This window comes from Dama dama, chromosome 26 (genome assembly GCF_033118175.1).
Source record: "Dama dama isolate Ldn47 chromosome 26, ASM3311817v1, whole genome shotgun sequence".
Taxonomy (NCBI): Eukaryota; Metazoa; Chordata; class Mammalia; order Artiodactyla; family Cervidae; genus Dama; species Dama dama.
In genome coordinates this window covers 32,821,829-32,839,883 of record NC_083706.1, presented here as the reverse complement: position 1 = coordinate 32,839,883, position 18,055 = coordinate 32,821,829, and the positions used below count along the sequence as shown (strand labels likewise).

Here is an 18,055-nt window from a genome sequence, read left to right as displayed (position 1 = left end):
CAGTTGACCTATTTCGAATCCTGAAAGATGATGCTGTGAAAGTGCTGCACTCAATATGCCAGCAAATTTGGAAAACTCAGCAGTGGCAACAGGACTGGGAAAGGTCCGTTTTCATTTCAATCCCAAAGAAAGGCAATGCCAAAAAATGTTCAAACTACTGCACAATTGTACTCACCTCACACGCTAGTAAAGTAATGCTCAAAATTCTCCAAGCCAGGCTTTAGCAATACGTGAACTGTGAAATTCCAGATGTTCAAGTGTTTTTAGAAAAGGCAGAGGAAACAGATCAAATTGCCAATATCTCCTGGATCATCAAAAAAGCAAGAGAGTTCCAGAAAAAATATTTATTTCTGCTTTATTGACTATGCCAAAGCCTTTGTGTGGATCACAATAAACTGTGGAAAATTCTGAAAGAGATGGGAATACTGGACAACCTGACCTGCCTCTTGAGAACTCTGTATGCAGGTCAGGAAGCAACAGTTAGAACTGGATATGAAACAACAGACTGGTTTCAAGTAGGAAAAGGAGTACCTCAAAGCTGTATATTGTCACTCTGCTTATTTAACTTACATGCAGAGTACATCATGAGAAACGCTGGGCTGGATGAAGCACAAGCTGGAATAAGATCACCGGGAGAAATATCAATAAATTCAGATATGCAGATGATACCATCCTAATGGCAGAAAGTGAAGAGGAGCTAAAAAACCTCTGGATTAAAGTGAAAGAGGAGATTGAAAAAGCTGGCTTATAACTCAACATTCAGGAAACTAAGATCATGGCATCTGCTCCCATCACTTCACAGCAAATAGATGGGTAAACAGTGGAAACAGTGGCTGACTTTATTTTTTGGGGCTCAAAAATCACTGCAGATGGTGACTGCAGCCATGAAATCAAAAGATGCTTACTCTTTGGAAGGAAAGTTATGACCAAGTGTAATGCAGAGACCCTGGTTAAATCCCTGGGTAAGGAACCTCCTCTGGAGAAGGAAATGCCAACCCACTTCAATATTCTTGTCTGGAGAATTCCATGGACAGGAGCCTGGTGGGCTGCTGTCCTTGGGGTCACAAAGAATCAGAGACTACTGAGCTTGTAACACTTTGACTTTCACTTTAGAAGCCAAGACCCCTAGTTGACAGTCAACAGAAAACAGACCTATAACTGAAAGGAAATGAATTCTTCCAACAACCAAATGTGTTTGGAAGAGGTCCTTGATCTCGGAAAGGAATTCAGTCCAGTCAAGATTTGCCCTGTAGCCTTGTGGGTCACAGAAGTCTTAGCTTAATGATGCCTAGACCTCTGACCCATAAAAACTGTGGGCTAATATGTGTTGTTTTAAGTCACCAAACTTTCGTAATTAGAAAACTAAGACATGCTACCTCACCTACAAAATGTCTACCTTTTCTCACATTGCTGCTGCTTCTTGCAATGACTCCGTATCCTATCCCTTTCTTCTGCCTCACTGACTTTTACTCATCCTATGGACTCACATAATGTGTTGTTTCTCCGAAGACGACTGTGACTTCCACCACAAAATAAATTAGGTTGCATGCCTGTCTGTTCCCATGATAATTGTATACAATTTCTTATATTTTATTTTAATGAGTTTCCATGTGAGGTTCTTAAAGTAAAGAATTATTCTTATTTCAACACCTTCTCTGAGTTAATATAATTTATTGAGCTCCCATAACAAATAGGAGTGGTTCCTATGTTTCGAATTTCAAGCAGTCCTTAATCTTCTAGCTGTATCAGAATCATACAATTTCTGAACCCAGTTCTAGGCCTAATGTGTTCATATTTGCGTGGGTAGGAATGCTCTGCCCAGCTAATCATTTTAGTCTTATATTCTTAACAATCCCATTCTCCAGAAATTACAGAGGCATGGAATTAGCTGTAGTTTGTGAAATTGTCATACTCCTATCCCTTGGTGCCTTTTCAGTTTTTTCCGTATCTTCTTAGGGTAAGTATTATGCTGGGCTTTTTTTTTTTTTTTTTAAGTCACTCCTTGTTTAAAGTTCAGCTTAAAAGTTGATTCCTCTGAAAAGCCTTCCTCAATCCCTAGACCTTCTGATTACCACTCTACAAAACATAGCATTAATTATTCGTTTACAAGTATCACTTTCCTACAGTCTATAAGGTGCATCTTGTGTTAGATTAGTCTTTGTGTTCCAAATTGATAGTATGGTACTTGAAACATAAGATACTAACATTTTTTTGAATGAATAAATAAATAAATGTCAGAGTCACATAAGTAGAAATTCCTTAGAAGTACAACTTCAAGAATCCTTCTGATTTGTAACATCAGAGATATTTCTAGAAATAGTGATGCTATAAAATGAAATGACATATGAGGCAATCCTACTCCCACTTACAGGAGATTTTGATATCCGCCACATTCCCACTCTCACTTGAGCATTATCGCCTAGTGAACACCAACTGTCAAATGGGGCTTCCAAATCTTCTAGGTATTTTGGGGTATAAAACAAGTTTGGAAACTTACTATGAAGTAGTGAAGCTAATATTCATGTATGGTTCATGGAAATTCATTACATTACTTTGGTTATGATCTCGATCACAGCCACTGGCAAATTTCTCCATAGAAGATAATTACTAGCAAATTAATTAATTAGAGAACTCTTCATGTTCTTAATGCCAGGAAGTACATTGACGAGGATTTATCTTTTAATGTGTTTTATACTTTGTACCAAGATCATGATGAAACAATTATAAGATGTAAGATTGAAGGGATAGGAAAGAAATTTTAAAAATCTGAAATAAAATCAAAATAATAAACTTTAATTATGCTTTCTAGTCACAAATATTAAACCAAGTCTGTCTCTAAATTCTAGCTGAAAATTTCTAGAAAGACCTAGTAATTGTAACCCTAGTTTAAATTACATTTTTGTCATAGGACTAGCTTCAGATCTAATGATGATTATTTTGTCATTGTTTATATTTAAGATCACAAAACATATTGAAGAGATATGTATATAAAGTTATCAATAACTTCACTTCTCTCTTTAGTGTCATTATAATTACTATATTTGGGCCTTTAACTCCATGTTATCATATTACAGTCAGGACGTTCAAAGAAAATATGCTCATATCTCCCCAAATATGCTTATATCACAGGATATGTAAATGTCTAATACATTCTAACCTGATATTTACATCACACAAAACTCTCTCACATTAGATACTAATTAACAATATTTATTGATCTTTTAGATAGTAATTGTGGATGATCATGAGTAGATATAAAATGAACTACCTTTAATTTTACAGTAATTGCATTGGTCAATATAAAGTATTTTGTAGCCCTCTATTCAATAGGACTAGGTCTCATAACGCAGTCATTTCATTTGGAAAATCATAAGATGGTACCCTATTAATGTTGCCTAGATTTCAACCAAATGACTATGTAGATGTGAAAGACTTAATATCCTATTAGCCACCTCATGATTCATCTACTCCCCCAGGCTTGTTTCTAATCATAGCTTCTAATATTACATGTAATACTGGAATGTTGGAATGTACATATAAAAAATTTAACAAATTGAATCTTGAATGGTTGAAATATATACTAGGTAAAGCCTCTCTTGCAGATGATTATTTTACTTTCATGTACCTATGAAATCCATTTATTACATTCAGCTTAAAAATATACACACCTATTTTGTAGCTGGCAAATCTACCAGTGAACAATTACGTTTGCCAGTAAAGTATTTTATCTGAGCATAAACATGAATTGGCTTGTAAAAAGTACAATCTGTTAGCTAAGTTTGACTTAAAGGATTAGTATACATTTATATTACCTCTAAATGTTGATACTTATTTAAATATGAAGGAGATTATTCAAGTATGATAATCAAGAAGATAGGGAGGTGGAAATAAATTATGAAGGGTTCCCAGCCTAGCTTTTTCACAGCATTATGAATATAAAGGTGGAAATATCTTTATTAATATTTGAATAACATGAATTAACATTTGAAGAATCTTTCAAAATAGTCTTAAAAACAGTGTCCATATATCTTAAAAAATCTTACAATAGATTCAGATATTTGATATAAAATCTCAGAATTGTAAAAATGCAAAATTTTTCTCTTCATCTTTATCCACCCACAGTGGATAAATGTGAAACATAATAGGGAATATACAAAGAATAATTGATATAAGCTTTTATCTTAAGCTGAGTGGATAAAATGCTCCAGTTTGACAGAGTTCAGTTCAGTTCAGTCAGTTAGTTGTGTCCGACTATTTGGACCCCATGAACCGCAGCACACTAGGCCTCCCTGTCCATCACGAGCTTCTGGAGTCCACCCAGACCTATGCCCATTGAGTTGGTGATGCCATCCAGCCATCTCATCCTCTGTTGTCCCCTTCTTCTCCTGCCTTCAATCTTTGGGGTCTTTTCCAATGAGTCAGCTCTTCACATCAGGTGGCCAAAGTACTGGATTTTCAGCTTCAATATCAGTCCATCCAATGAACACCCAGGACTGATCTCCTTTAGGATGGACTGGTTGGATCTCCTTGCAGTCCAAGGCACTCTCAAGAGTCTTCTCCAACACCACAGTTCAAAAGCATCAATTCTTCAGTGCTCAGCTTTCTTTATAGTCCAACTCTCACATCCATACATGATCACTGGAAAAACCATAGCCTTGACTAGATGGACCTTTTTTGACAAGGTAATATCTCTGCTTTTTCATATGCTGTCTAGGTTGGTCATAACTTTCCTTCCAAGGGGTAAGCGTCTTTTAATTTCATGGCTGCAATCACCATCTGCAGTGATTTTGGAGTCCAAAAAAATAAAGTCAACCACCATTTCCACTGTTTCCCCATCTATTTCCGATGAAGTGATGAGACTGGATGCCATGATCTTAGTTTTCTGAATGTGGAGCTTTAAGCCAACTTTTTCACTCTCCTCTTTCACTTTCATGAAGAGGCTCTTTAGCTCTTCACTTTCTGCCATAAGGGTGGTGTCATCTGCATATCTGAAGTTATTGATATTTCTCCTGGAAATCTTGATTCCAGTGTGTGCTTATGGGAAAATAATTTTTTAAAGAAGCATATATAACAATTCATTGGAAAATATTTTGGAAATCATGATTGATTTATATTCCATAAAATCAGTTTATCTTTATTAATATAGATTCTATCTACAGTGTCTTCTCAGGTACAAATCATGTTGAAATTTTTATTTTGCTTATACTACCAAAATCTCTGTGTATAAAATGTATTTTTGAATTTAAAACAATCAGAAAAATGGAAATCTAAAAACTGCTATTAAAAAGAAGCTTTATTTGAGTGAAATAATAAGTGATCAATGTGTAAGATGAGTAAACTAGTATGTAGGAAGTTTCAGAATTAGAACGAAAATGACCCATGGTTTATATAATGTGGGTGGGCAGACTTTAATTTATGCAGATGACCACTAATATCAAATGAAGTCTGAGCATAAATACTGAATAGCAATGAAAAAAGAGTAATTTAATATTTAATATTTTTATGCCTTTTAACAGTTTCATGAATGTCTTTTGAATAGCATCTAACTGGTTTAATCATAAAGATTATATGGGAAAATTAAACATTGATTAGGTAAAATAAGGCATGTAAACTCTTAAATAATATGTAATCTTCACAACTTATTATGGTCCAAATGTTATTCTAACAGACATACTTTCGAAATTACAATGAATAGCATACTTACCTTAGCCAGAAGTTATTGGTTGAAAGATATATGCTCTTTAAAACAATGACCCAGATGGCCACTTAAAAATGTTCCACAGAATTAATTTCCATTACTTTGACAGTGAACAAGTGAGTGTGTCAGTCTCCCTACCGTCTGGGCCACCAGAGAAGCCTGTATGTATACTTCTATAGAAGTATATGTGGAGAATTATTCCCAGAATCCAAATAATGAAAATTATTTTTTACACTTATTTTAAAAATGGAGTTTTTGCCCCTATCATTTGCAGTGATAATGAGTCAGTGACTGTTAGTCGCTCAGTTGTGTCTGATTCTTTGTGACCTCACAGGCTGCAGTGCACCAGGCTCCTCTGTCCACAGGATTCTGCAGGCAAGAAGAGTCGAGTGGGTAGCCATTCCCTTCTCCAGGGGATCTTCCTGACCCAGAGATCAAACTCGGATCTCCTGTATTGGCAGGCAGATTCTTTACCATTTGAGTCACCATGGAAGCCCTCACCGTAGTAATAGTTGATCAATAAATTGTGTTGATCCAATCAACCGTGTGCAAACCTAGTATCTTAATGTGCCTATTATGAAAGAGACTTTAACATTTCATTTTCTTTATGATTTCATAAATTCTACTTGTTCTATGAAGCTTCAATGGAACCAAACAAGACATCCTATTTATCAATTACATTGTTTGTTGTTTAAGTTGTTTTTTTATTAGTTAAATGAAAAATGGCTCAGTAAGTACACAAAACTGCTGTAGAGACACTAATCTGGATATATAACAAAGAGAGGCAAAATTAAAGAATAACACAAAATATTCAAAGTGTAATATATAGGAGCTATGATTCAACAGCCATTATCCTCTGTGTTCTTTAATAATGATAGCTAAATGATAGCTCCAAGTTCTGTAATAATGATAGCTACATGCACAACTTTCTAATTGGAGTCTGATATTACTCCTGGCACTTTCCAGAAACATAATGTTCAGAAGAATGGCAATGTGGTGTGCCTTTTTGTATTTCTTCCAGTGTCTTCAACTTTATTCCCATATTCTTTAAATTTCCTCTTCATTTTCTCTTTGCTTTCTGAATGTGTTTTGGAAACGGTTTCAGGTATAGGTAAGAAAAAGCACACCTCACTTACTTGCTCCTAAATTTCTTTTTAGCAAAGCATATGCTTGGCATATTCCAGTTCAACAAACTTAGAATGTGTCATATCATATATCAAGCAAACTGCAAAGAATTTCCTGCAGGATTAATATGTTTATGAAAATCACCAGTGAAACCTTTAAAAAGCCAGACACTGAGCAAGTGTATAGAATTGGAATTTCTGTGTGAAGGGCCTGAACACTTTTATTAAGAAAAAAAAACTCTCTGAAGAAGATTAATATGTAAGGAGAGAACTGAGAAGGTCTACTATGACTGACAAAACCACTATTGCTTCCTTTTGTGGATTTATTACAAATGAAACTATCGAGGAATTATAAAGAGTTTTATTTCAATGGCTCAACAGTGAAACAATCTTGTCATTAGTATTCTCATTAGCCACCACATCTCATTGATTCCACCACTGTATTTTCTGCTAACCTGTCACTTACTAAGATAATCACTTGCCACTTAGATAATAAATCTATTCCTTTTAGGAAAGTCAGATGGATTCAGATTATTTCTTCATATCCTAAGGACCAATTTCTTTAGAAGAAAAACATATTATCATAAACGGTATACTGATAGCTGTCATAAGATGTCATAAAATGACACATAATGCCATAAAATGTCATAAAATCTTTAGATCAAACAACATAATGACAATAAGAAGAGGACATTTCCAAAGGAAAAGAATGACAGGGGCTCTTCTCCCATGATGATAGCTGTATTTGCAACCTATCTTAGTCTCCTTGGACAACCAGTCACATTCTTCAAAAAACCTGACATATTATGACTTGTCTACTTGAAAAGGAATCAGAAGTCCCTCTTATAATTTATGGCAGTAGAGTGTGTAAATTCAGTTTCAGAGAAATTATATTTAAAAAGCTCAAAGATATTGGCTTATTCACTCTTTGCCTAATCCTCATAAAAACATTACCTATAGGATTATATTAACATCAATAAAATGGCTAAAACTAGATTTAAATTCTTGTAAAAGCATGACAAATAATTTTATGATAATTTACTTCTTTTATCTAATTGAATCTAGAAGTAATACTGTTTATCTTGAATGACCACAAAGGTCTCACTTTGCAAATGAACGTTTTGATACAAGTCAGAGTAAACTCGGTCAGGCCACGGCAATAATAGTCATCTCCTGAAACTAGGGAACTTAATACAGCAAAAGTGTATTTCTAGTTTATAGAAATTCTGCTGCATATCCAGTCAAGTCTACAAGGCAATCGGCATTTATGTTTTTAGCATCTCCATGATAAAGTCAACTCAAGTTGATAAAGTCTCCAACATTTTGGACTTGTACCATGTAAAAGATTCCACCCCTTGTATTTGATGTGATAGGGAAAGAGCACTTGAAAGCCTTTTTATTAGAAATTGCATGTTCTCTGTCATGAGTGACAAAATTATTCTAGAATTTGGACTCTTGACAGTCATCATCTCTAAAAATGAATAAGGCAAAAAGAAAGATAGTTAACAGCTTTAGCAAATAAATATATTGCATGGAATATACCTATGCTAAAAATTACTAGCTGTTTTTCCTGAATTTCAGATTTAAGTGGAATCTTGTATTTTATTTGGAAATTCTACAGAGAGTTCAGTAATAAAGAATGTAGATAGCATTGTTTGCTTTGTTTTCTTATTTTCATAAGAGGTAAAAAACCCACAGCATATTTTGCTATGATCTTTTCGTTTACTATGAACTCTTCTAATTAAGCTTAGCATTTATTTTTTCAAGGTCAAAGATAGAATACTATGTTATTTTGATAAGTTTAGATGTAAAAAACACAACAGTGGACATAATTTGTGGTTCAAATGCTTGTTTTTTTCAATAATGTGATTTCAGTAAAGTTTTCAAATTCCAGTAAAGGACTATATATACCAACAAGTGGCATTTTCCATTTTTGTTACGAGCTGTAACAGTTTTAAGTAAAATAAAAGAGCAGTCATATTGTTCAGGTTATAACAATGCCATTTTTAGGCAAATTTGGTTTTATTTTATAAAAACTGAGGTAACTTAAATGAGAAAAAGTGCTATTCTTTTTTTAAAGTACTTATCAGAAGCTCTGTAAAGAATTTGACTCATTAACCAATAGGACAGACTCAAGGCTCATAGATGATTAAGCATACACATAAAAGAGTATAGAACATATTTATTCCAGCTGATTATTCTGTTAGTATCACAATCCAATATTGCTACCACCACCACTAGTCTGATACACAGACATATGAACCCTAGAGGGCAGCAACTCAAGATGTGAATTGTAGACCTGGGCCACTATACATCGGGCTTCGCTGGTAGCTCAGCTGGTAAAGAATACACCTGCAGAATGGAAGACCCCGGTTTGATCCCTAGGTTGGAAGATCTCCTAGAGAAGGGAGAGGCTACCCACTCCAGTGTTCATTAGCTCTCCTGGTGGCTCAGACAGTAAAGAATCTGCCTGCAATGTGGGAGACCTGGGTTCGATTCCTGGGTTGGGAAGATTCCCTGGAAGAGGGCATGGCAACCCACTCCAGTATTCTTACCTGGAGAATCCCCATGGACAGAAGAGCCTGGCGGGCTACAGTCTATGGGGTCACAAAGAGCTGGACATGACGGAGTGACTAAGCACTGCATGGATGGCCACTATACATTGTGCAAATATTTCGTGGTAAGATACATATAGAAATTCAAAGTAAATGTTTTGAAAAATTTTAATAATTTTTTCTAACCAAAATACCTGTAATATTATTGCATCTGACGTTTTAAAATGAACCTTATATTTTTGTCTTTTTGAAAATAATTTCACTTTTCAGCATTTTGAATGATATTGAGCCATGATAAATTAGACACATAGATGAATATTAATTTTCAAAAAGACCACTGTGTTATGGTTTTGGACTATGATGTAGTCACTCCCTTCTCCAGGTAATCTTCCTGATCCAATGATCGAACCTAGGTCTTCTGCATCACAGGCAGATTCTTCACTGTCTGAGCCATCAGGGAAGCCCCTAAATATTTAACAAGTAATAGTATATCAGTAGAAATTTCAGTGGTAAATGATTACCTGTTTTCAGACGTAGTGTGGAGTAGTGAGGTGGGTAAGAAAATCACCAGATATCAATGTATGACAAAACCGACTGAAAAAATAAATAAATAAAGGGAAAAAAAAAAAAAACTTTCTTTTGTAATAAGGAGTGTTGGCAAGTTTTTATAATAAAATTAAATTTGATGATTAACAAAAAATGAAAATTCAAAACAATTATTGATTATAAAAGCAAATATATAAAAATATATAAAATGTAGCCAGAATAATTCTTACTGGAAAATTATCATGTGTTGCCTTAATTGCTTTTATTGAATTACAAAAATCTATAATAATAATAACAAGCATTCAATTTAAGATCTAAGCAATGCTACATTTGTTTTCTTATCAATCAAGTACTAGAAGAAATTAGACAAGATATGAAGCAAACTTCTATAGTACTTAGACAACAGGAAGCCCATGTCTATGTTCCTGAAATGAGAAAAAACCTGCTAAGTCAAATAATTGCTTCAGTTTGTTAACTGGACAAAGTTTCCAGACTACATTTCAGGAAAGGAGAAAATAAAGAACTGAATGGTCACACTGAGATGAATGAACAGAGCTTAAATTTTAGGAAGGCCAACATGAACAGGATTTGTAAAGTCTCCCCAGAAAAGAGGGAGCTGCCAAGAATAAAAGGGACAGAGATTTTCCAGAAGAATTCTATCAAATGCTTGTACAGATACTGATCTACACATGCGTAGGGTGAGGTCAGATAAATTATCACCAGAAAATGGTTGGTTGAATAATTTCTAGCTTCCCTGGTAGCTCAGCTGGTAAAGAATCCGCCTGCAATGCAGGAGACCCCGGTTCGATTCCTGTGTCGGGAAGATCCCCTGGAGAAGGGAAATAGACTACCCACTCCAGTATTCTTGAGCTTCCCTGGTGGCTCAGAAGGTAAGGAATCCATCGGCAGTGCGAGAGACCTGGGTTTGATCCCTGAGTTGGGAAGATCCCCTAGAGGAGGGCGTGGCAACCGACTCCTGTATTCTTGCCTGGAGAATCTCCATGGACAGAGGAGCCTGGCGGGCTACAGTCCATGGGGTCGTGAAGAGTCAGACACGACTGAGTGACTAAGCACAGCACAGCATGAATAGATTGCGCTTCCTCCAGCTATGGTGGAAAGACTTTCTAACCCATGGAAAATCAAGTAGAATTTTCAGAGGCTATAATTACTAGTGGGTCTAAATCACCATGGAATAAACACTTCCCTGAGAAAGCTTGGTGGTGGTGGTTGAGTTGCTAAGTCGTGTCCCACTCTTGCAACCCCATGGACTGTAACCCGCCAGGCTCCTCTGTCCATGGAAATTCTCCAGGCAAGAATACTGGAGTGGCTTGCCATTTCTTTCTCCATAAGAAAGCTTAAAAGCAAGACAAATATGCTCAAGAAATTTAAATTTGAGCCATAAATTGTCTAAAATTATTTAAGGAAATATAACAAAATCCAGAACCCAAACATATAAAACTCTTAGGTTAGGAGTCCAATTAAAAACTAATAAGAAATCTTGTAAAAAAGGAGAAAAATCAATAAATAGAAATATCAAGGAAATTCAGAGATGACATTCAGAGCCAAGTATTAATATTGCTGTTATAAATATGCTTACTATTTTCTAGAAGATATAGAAGAAATATGTTAAGGAGAGAAAGGGAAGATATTAAAAAGTTCTTAATTAAACTTCTAGAGATGAAAGTTAGAATGACTTAAATAAAATATAACCTGAATGAGATTAAGTGTAGATTGTATCTGGAGTAGAAAAATTCAATGAGGTTAAACCCATCTCAGTAGAAATTTTCTAGAGTAAAGCAGAGAGATTTCTTAAAAATAAATTTTAAAAAATGTAAATAACTCTAGTGACACATGGAGCAATATACATTGTCTAAAATACATGTAACTTGATTCCTAAAGTGGATAAAAGAGAGAGGAAGGGAAAGCATATTTGAGAAACTATGGCTGTCGAGTTTTCAAATGTGTTAAATTCTATAAACTATCAGCTTTAAAATTCATAAAGCATGTTTCAATATGATTATTTAAAACAATAATAAATAGAAAAATGTTGCACAATCAGAGGCAGACACATTATATATAGAAAGGAAAAATAAATTCAGGAGATATCTTATCTGAATCTTTGAATTCAGAGACAAAAGAGCAGCCTCTTTATAGTCTGGAGGGGTGAAGGAATTAAAGTGAAAGTGAAGTCGATCAGTCCTGTCGGACTCTTTGCAACCCCATGGACTGTAGCCTACCAAGCTCCTCTGTCCATGGGATTTTCCAGGCAAGAGTACTGGAGTGGGTTGCCATTTCCTTCTCCAAGGGATCTTCCCAACTCAGGGATCAAACCCAGGTCTCCCACATTGTAGGCAGAGGCTTTTACCATCTGAGCCACCAGGAAATACTCACCTTGAATAATATATCCAAATAAAACAACATGTTAATAATGAGAACTAATTTTTTTCAGGAACAACCAATGCCAATATTATTCATTATAATCATGTCTGCATTATAAAAATATTTATAGAAGTCCTTTAGACAGAGCAAAAAAGATCTTATGTGGAAACTATAATACATAGTTACTATATATTTTTACTCATTATTTTCATTAAAATGATATTGAATATTTAGCGCTAAGTATTATAAGTTATTGTGGACTTTGAAGCACATAGAATTAAAATGGATAGCAATACTAAATCAATGGAGGAGAAAATTAAACCATATAATGTTTTTTACATTATGTATAAAGTTGTATCATATTTGAAGATTGCTAACATTTTAAATACTTATTATGAACTCTAAAAAAGCATAAAAATTAACAAATAGAATCCAATTGTACAAAAATTTAGGAAAATTCACAATTATCAAGTTGATTTTGTATTAGGAATGCATAGACAGTTTAACATTTAATAAAATAATGCAATTTATCACATTTATCAGGAAAAGGCAGAAAAATAGTAAAGTTACCTCAGATGGTTAAATCGTGTTATATAAGTTAAAACTTATTTATGATTAAAAATGAATATTAGCACACTAGAAATAGTATGAAATTCTCTAATCTGATGTGTCTATCAAAAATTCTTGTTTTTGCTAGAATATTTAGCAGTGAGACATAGGAAATTTTCCCTTGAAACTGAGTCAAGATAACTCTTCCAGCTTTTATTCAACATTGAACTGAGGGTAGTAGCTCATGCAATATGGCATTAAAAAAAACAGTATGTGAACCATCAAAGAAGGAAATAAGACTGTCAGTATTTGCAGACAACTTAATTTTGATCATGAAGTATGTGTACAATAATATAATGGGAATGTAACACAACATTCAGATTGTTTAGAAGTGTGCTTATCAAATGTTTAAAAAATAATGTTATTGAAAATAATTTATAAATATAAGAATATAGAAAAACTCAATTCATTTTACTTATTGTAATAACTCGTCAAATATTGTAATACTCATCAAATAAGATGAGTAACAGCAAATGAAAAAAAATTAAGGCAAAAAAGAATGCAAGGAAATTACTTCACTTTACATTTATTCCTTAATTTAATGCTTATTTCTTACTTTGCTCAAGGAATATTTCAAGACTAGTGTTTGATAATTGGTCACTATCATAATTTAAAAATATTTTATTTTTAAAATCAGAGAATTGGCTGACATGGGAATAAGAGATCAAATGTAAACATTTAGAGAAAAATCTGTAGACATACTAGATTCTCACTAAATGTTCTATGGGAAATTTAACAGAAATCAGTCTCTGAGTTCAGAATAGAATATAATTTAAGGTGGTTCAGCAAGATTTCACCATTAGTAAACAGGAATGAAGAAAATGTATGCAGAAAAAAATCAATGTAATCCTTCCATTATACACAAACTTATTCACACCATTAAGTAACATTCTCTTCTGTTACTTAACGTGCATGCATGCAACATGAACAGGGTACACAGGAGAGCAGTGAAATTGATTAAAAGCTTTGATTACAAGGTTTATCTAAGAGGGGATACAAGAATGGTTTGGCCTCAGGTGAGATTTCAGAAGATGATGATAGCAGATTTTAATGCTACGTAGTTCAAGTGCTTATGGCTATTTCTGCTGAAATGAATGAATGAGGGATAAAAGTTCAAGGGTACAATAGGAAGAATTAATTTAAATGTAGAATAATGACTTCTCATGAAATATGTTTCTCTAAGTTATATCAAAATAATGTATATTATGATACCTAAATTAAATTGTTTATAGACTGATATGATCATGGAGCAAAAGGGGTAGAGTTAATTATCTTCTGAGGTCACTTAAGTTCTGAAAAGGGATAGAGTTAATTATCTTCTGAGGTCACTTAAGTTCTGATAATGTGTTTGTACATGTGTGTTCATAAATATATCACTCATATATTGTACACATACTATATAATATGCTTATTAAAATCCTTATTTAACCTAGAAATATTATTCTAAAATTTTAAGGTAATGAATGTTATAATTAAAAATTAAACTTAGTTCTCAACAGTAGGCGAAAATATTTATAAGATATGTTTTAAGTTATTATTTCTCTAGTAACAAAAATGAAGAAAAAACGTCCTCATGTACCCGAAAAAGATTATGTCCATTGTCAGTGACTGCCCAAAAGAGAGTAATCATATCTGATTGGTTTCTTTTCCACTGTATTATCCATTTCAAATAATGCTTGTTGCATATAAATATCTTATTCTGTTATAATACTTTTGAATCATTTTGAAATCTTAAATCATTACAGTATAATTCCTTAGTTTATTTTAAGCAGAATGTTTCTGCATATTATTTCTTTCTTCACAATAAACTAGTGAATAAATTAAAATTCAAAAAAACATTTAAAGTAGTCATTTTATGAAATTTTAAAATGTTGTATACTCTCGCTCCCCTCTACCCCAAGGGGAAAGTATGGATGACACCAATGTTAACCACATTCCTGCAGTCCTGAACATTTTGATCATCTTTCTATGTTACCTCAAAACTGAAGCCTACAGGTTTCAGTCACTAGGTAATAAATGCGTGAGGAAATTCATTCCATTGTTGAAGACATAATACAATCAGTGTAATGATTGTTGAGAAAGAAGAAAGCTGGAGGTGTTTGCATCTCACTTCTGTAAAGAATGAGATAACGCAGGACTTGCCCGGCAGCCGCGCGCCCTACAGGTACTAGCGCGGCTGCCACACACAAGACAGGCAAGCTTCATTGCATCAAGAGAAAAATCCGTCTTAATTTGTACTTTCCCCTCAGGCTTCAAATCCATTTAAAGATGGACTGAAGCAATAACTAAAGGGATTTACACCCCAAGAAAATCACCCTTTTGAATGACAGCTTTGCTGCTTGGGGAAAATTTATCATAATTCAACTGTTTCTATAATGAGGGGAAGCAAATGTAAACTCAGCTACCTGGACCCAGCCATTGAACTTAGATAATTATTTCCCAATCAAAAAAAGAACATCCTGTGGTTGCTTTATTTGTTTATTTATTTGGCATGCTCTGGTATCTGTTAGCTTTGCTTTATATAGATTTAATTGAAATTTCATAATCACAGAGTTCAAATACAGAACAGATTTGAGTCGGTACTCTGGAACAATATCATTCCCTTAAACCTCTCCCTGTTGAAAAAGAAAATATATATTTTTTCCTTTATATATATATATATATATATATATATATTCCCATGTTTTTATTAGACTTTTGCTTCTCTTGACTCTCAGTATAAAACTCTGTGCTCTAAGGATACATGCTATTAAAGAAAAGCCTGAGGCAAAACTCAAAGGAGAAGCGAGGCAGGTGAACTCACCTAGATTATGGGTTTTAAGTTTATTGGAGAATTTAAAGAGGGAAAAAAATAGAAGGAAAAACACTTAGGATTCAGCAAAAGCCAAAATGAATTTGGACCAAATCTGTCATGAAACGATGTGTATTTTTAAAAGAAATGTAATCTGTGTTTCTGACTCATTTACAATGACCTTATCAAAATGTCATGCAGTGAAAGTTATTCAGGGTCCAATAATTCTTTTAAGCTTCTAAATAGCATTTCAAAACATTTTTTCCTAGTTTGATTATAAATGAACTCAATTCCAAAAGGTCAGCCAAGGTCAATAAAATTCTCAGGAGTCATCATATTGAAACAGAATTTCAACTCTGCAATTTTTCCTTTCTATCCTGAATCACTAAAATGGTTCTAGGATGTTTAATTCGAGTTGGTGACTTTGGATTGCATAAATTGTAGACAATCAAATGAAAATCATGATAAAGCTTCTAGGAATAGACTTAAAAAATTAGTTATTTTGCACCTGTGTTATCTACTGCAAAAATAAATAAATAAATACTTCCAAACCCACCTCCTAACCTTTTTACTCTACAGTGTAATAGTAGTTTCTCCATGTTTCCTTGGGAATTAAGAAGATGTCGTGGGACACTTCAGTGCTATAGTAGACTCCTGGTACTCACACACTTTTCATGTTCTATATCCTGTGTAACAGTCTACAGAGAAAAACAGACAGTTGGAGGCTATTGTGATCATTTGGTTCAAACCCTGGGAGTTCAAATGGGAAGTTACATTAGGAAACTTAAATTTTCTGCCCAAGGAAATATTATTTAGTGGCAGAACTAGTCTAGATCCCCAAAGTGTATGTGTTAACTTTCTGTAACTTGCTTACCTGTCTTTCTAAAGATTGTGAAAACCCACCATTCATATGTCTGATAATCGAAAAACATTGTCTAGCCCAAAGCATGACTATTACAATTTCCTCATACCTGGTTCTTTGCCTTACTCTTGACTTGCTAAAGTCCTTGTCAACCCAGTAGTGAGACTAATCCTATAGATCTTGTCACCTCTTATTTAAAATCCCCTATTCACTATAACTTTCTCTTCTACTCCTTTTTGACTAAAGCCCTTATTCTCTCCTAAGGACCCTGTGATGGTCTGGCACACAAATAGAGCTGACTGTGCTTTCATCATTCTGCACCCTACCCCTCCTGTCCCAACCAGCGAAGACATTGCTGCCCCAGAGACTTTGAACCTGGTGCCTTATTTGCATAAAAGTATTCCCACCTCCATCCCATCCCCAGTCATCACTGTGGCTCACTCTCCCATTCAGCTCTCTGCTCAGTGTCAGCTCCTCAGAGAGACTTTTCCTCCATTCCCTACATAAAAAGCATCTCCTTTTACCCCCTGCCTAAGTTTTGCTTGGTTTACTTCCTGGAACTCAACACCAACTGACAATCTATCTATGTCGCTTTGATGGCTGGTCTTCATCTGTCTCCACCACTAGAATGTAAATTCTATGAGGAAAGAGACATTTTTCCAAAGCACACTGAACAGCGTCTAGCAGATACATGCACTCATTTAGCTATGTGTAGACCTCTGGGAAAGCATACCTCAGTGAAGATCCATAGGATATTTACAAATGTGATTAAAATACCCATTTCTCGCTTTTAGCCAGTGCATGCCCAATATTTGCTCACACAACCACCGAGGCAATGTACTGAAGTACTAGAAGATGATTGATGAGATTGTTTCTGCTTCTAGTCTTCAAAATCATTGGAGAATTCATCCTGTATGTGACTATCAGTGACTCCCAGACAGATTTTTTCTCTCCTAAACCCTACTCACTTATGAAGGAATTAATTCCTGGTCTTTTCACCTCTAAACTATTTGGATCAAATTTCCCTCTTCATGGGTTTGCCAGTGTGAAAGCAATGATTACAGACATCTGCCACTAAACCAAAAAAAGATATATGTTGTTTTTACGGAAACGAGAATGTGTTTTAGTACCTACTGTGGAAATGAGAAAAGTAAAGTCTCTGAGAGTTGGGAGTTCAGCCTCATCCAAAATTGATGCCCATTTTTTGTTCACACTTGCTTGCTCTACCATCATCTATGGTTCTGTCATCAGACCTAGCAAGATTGGTTCCATTTCTAGAGATGTGTGAGTCCAATCTCAGCACCCCCATCATCATGTTCCTTTGGTTTGGTTTCATAATTTTATTGAATTTGGAATTCTGTTATACAAAGTATCTTGTAGCCACTTATTGGTTAGTCATTTCCAAAGAGAGCTACAATTGCTGACTAAATCACCAGCAATCAGAGAAAATTCAGTTAATCTTGAAGAAAACTGAACACAGAAGAATCGATG

General features: G+C 34.5%; 1 pseudogene; it reads left to right on the top strand.

Moving 5' to 3' along the window:
• The window catches only part of LOC133047069 (tigger transposable element-derived protein 1-like), a 128,255-nt pseudogene extending 111,184 nt beyond the window's left edge, over window positions 1–17,071 (top strand).
• The last annotated feature ends 984 nt before the right edge of the window (window positions 17,072–18,055 follow it).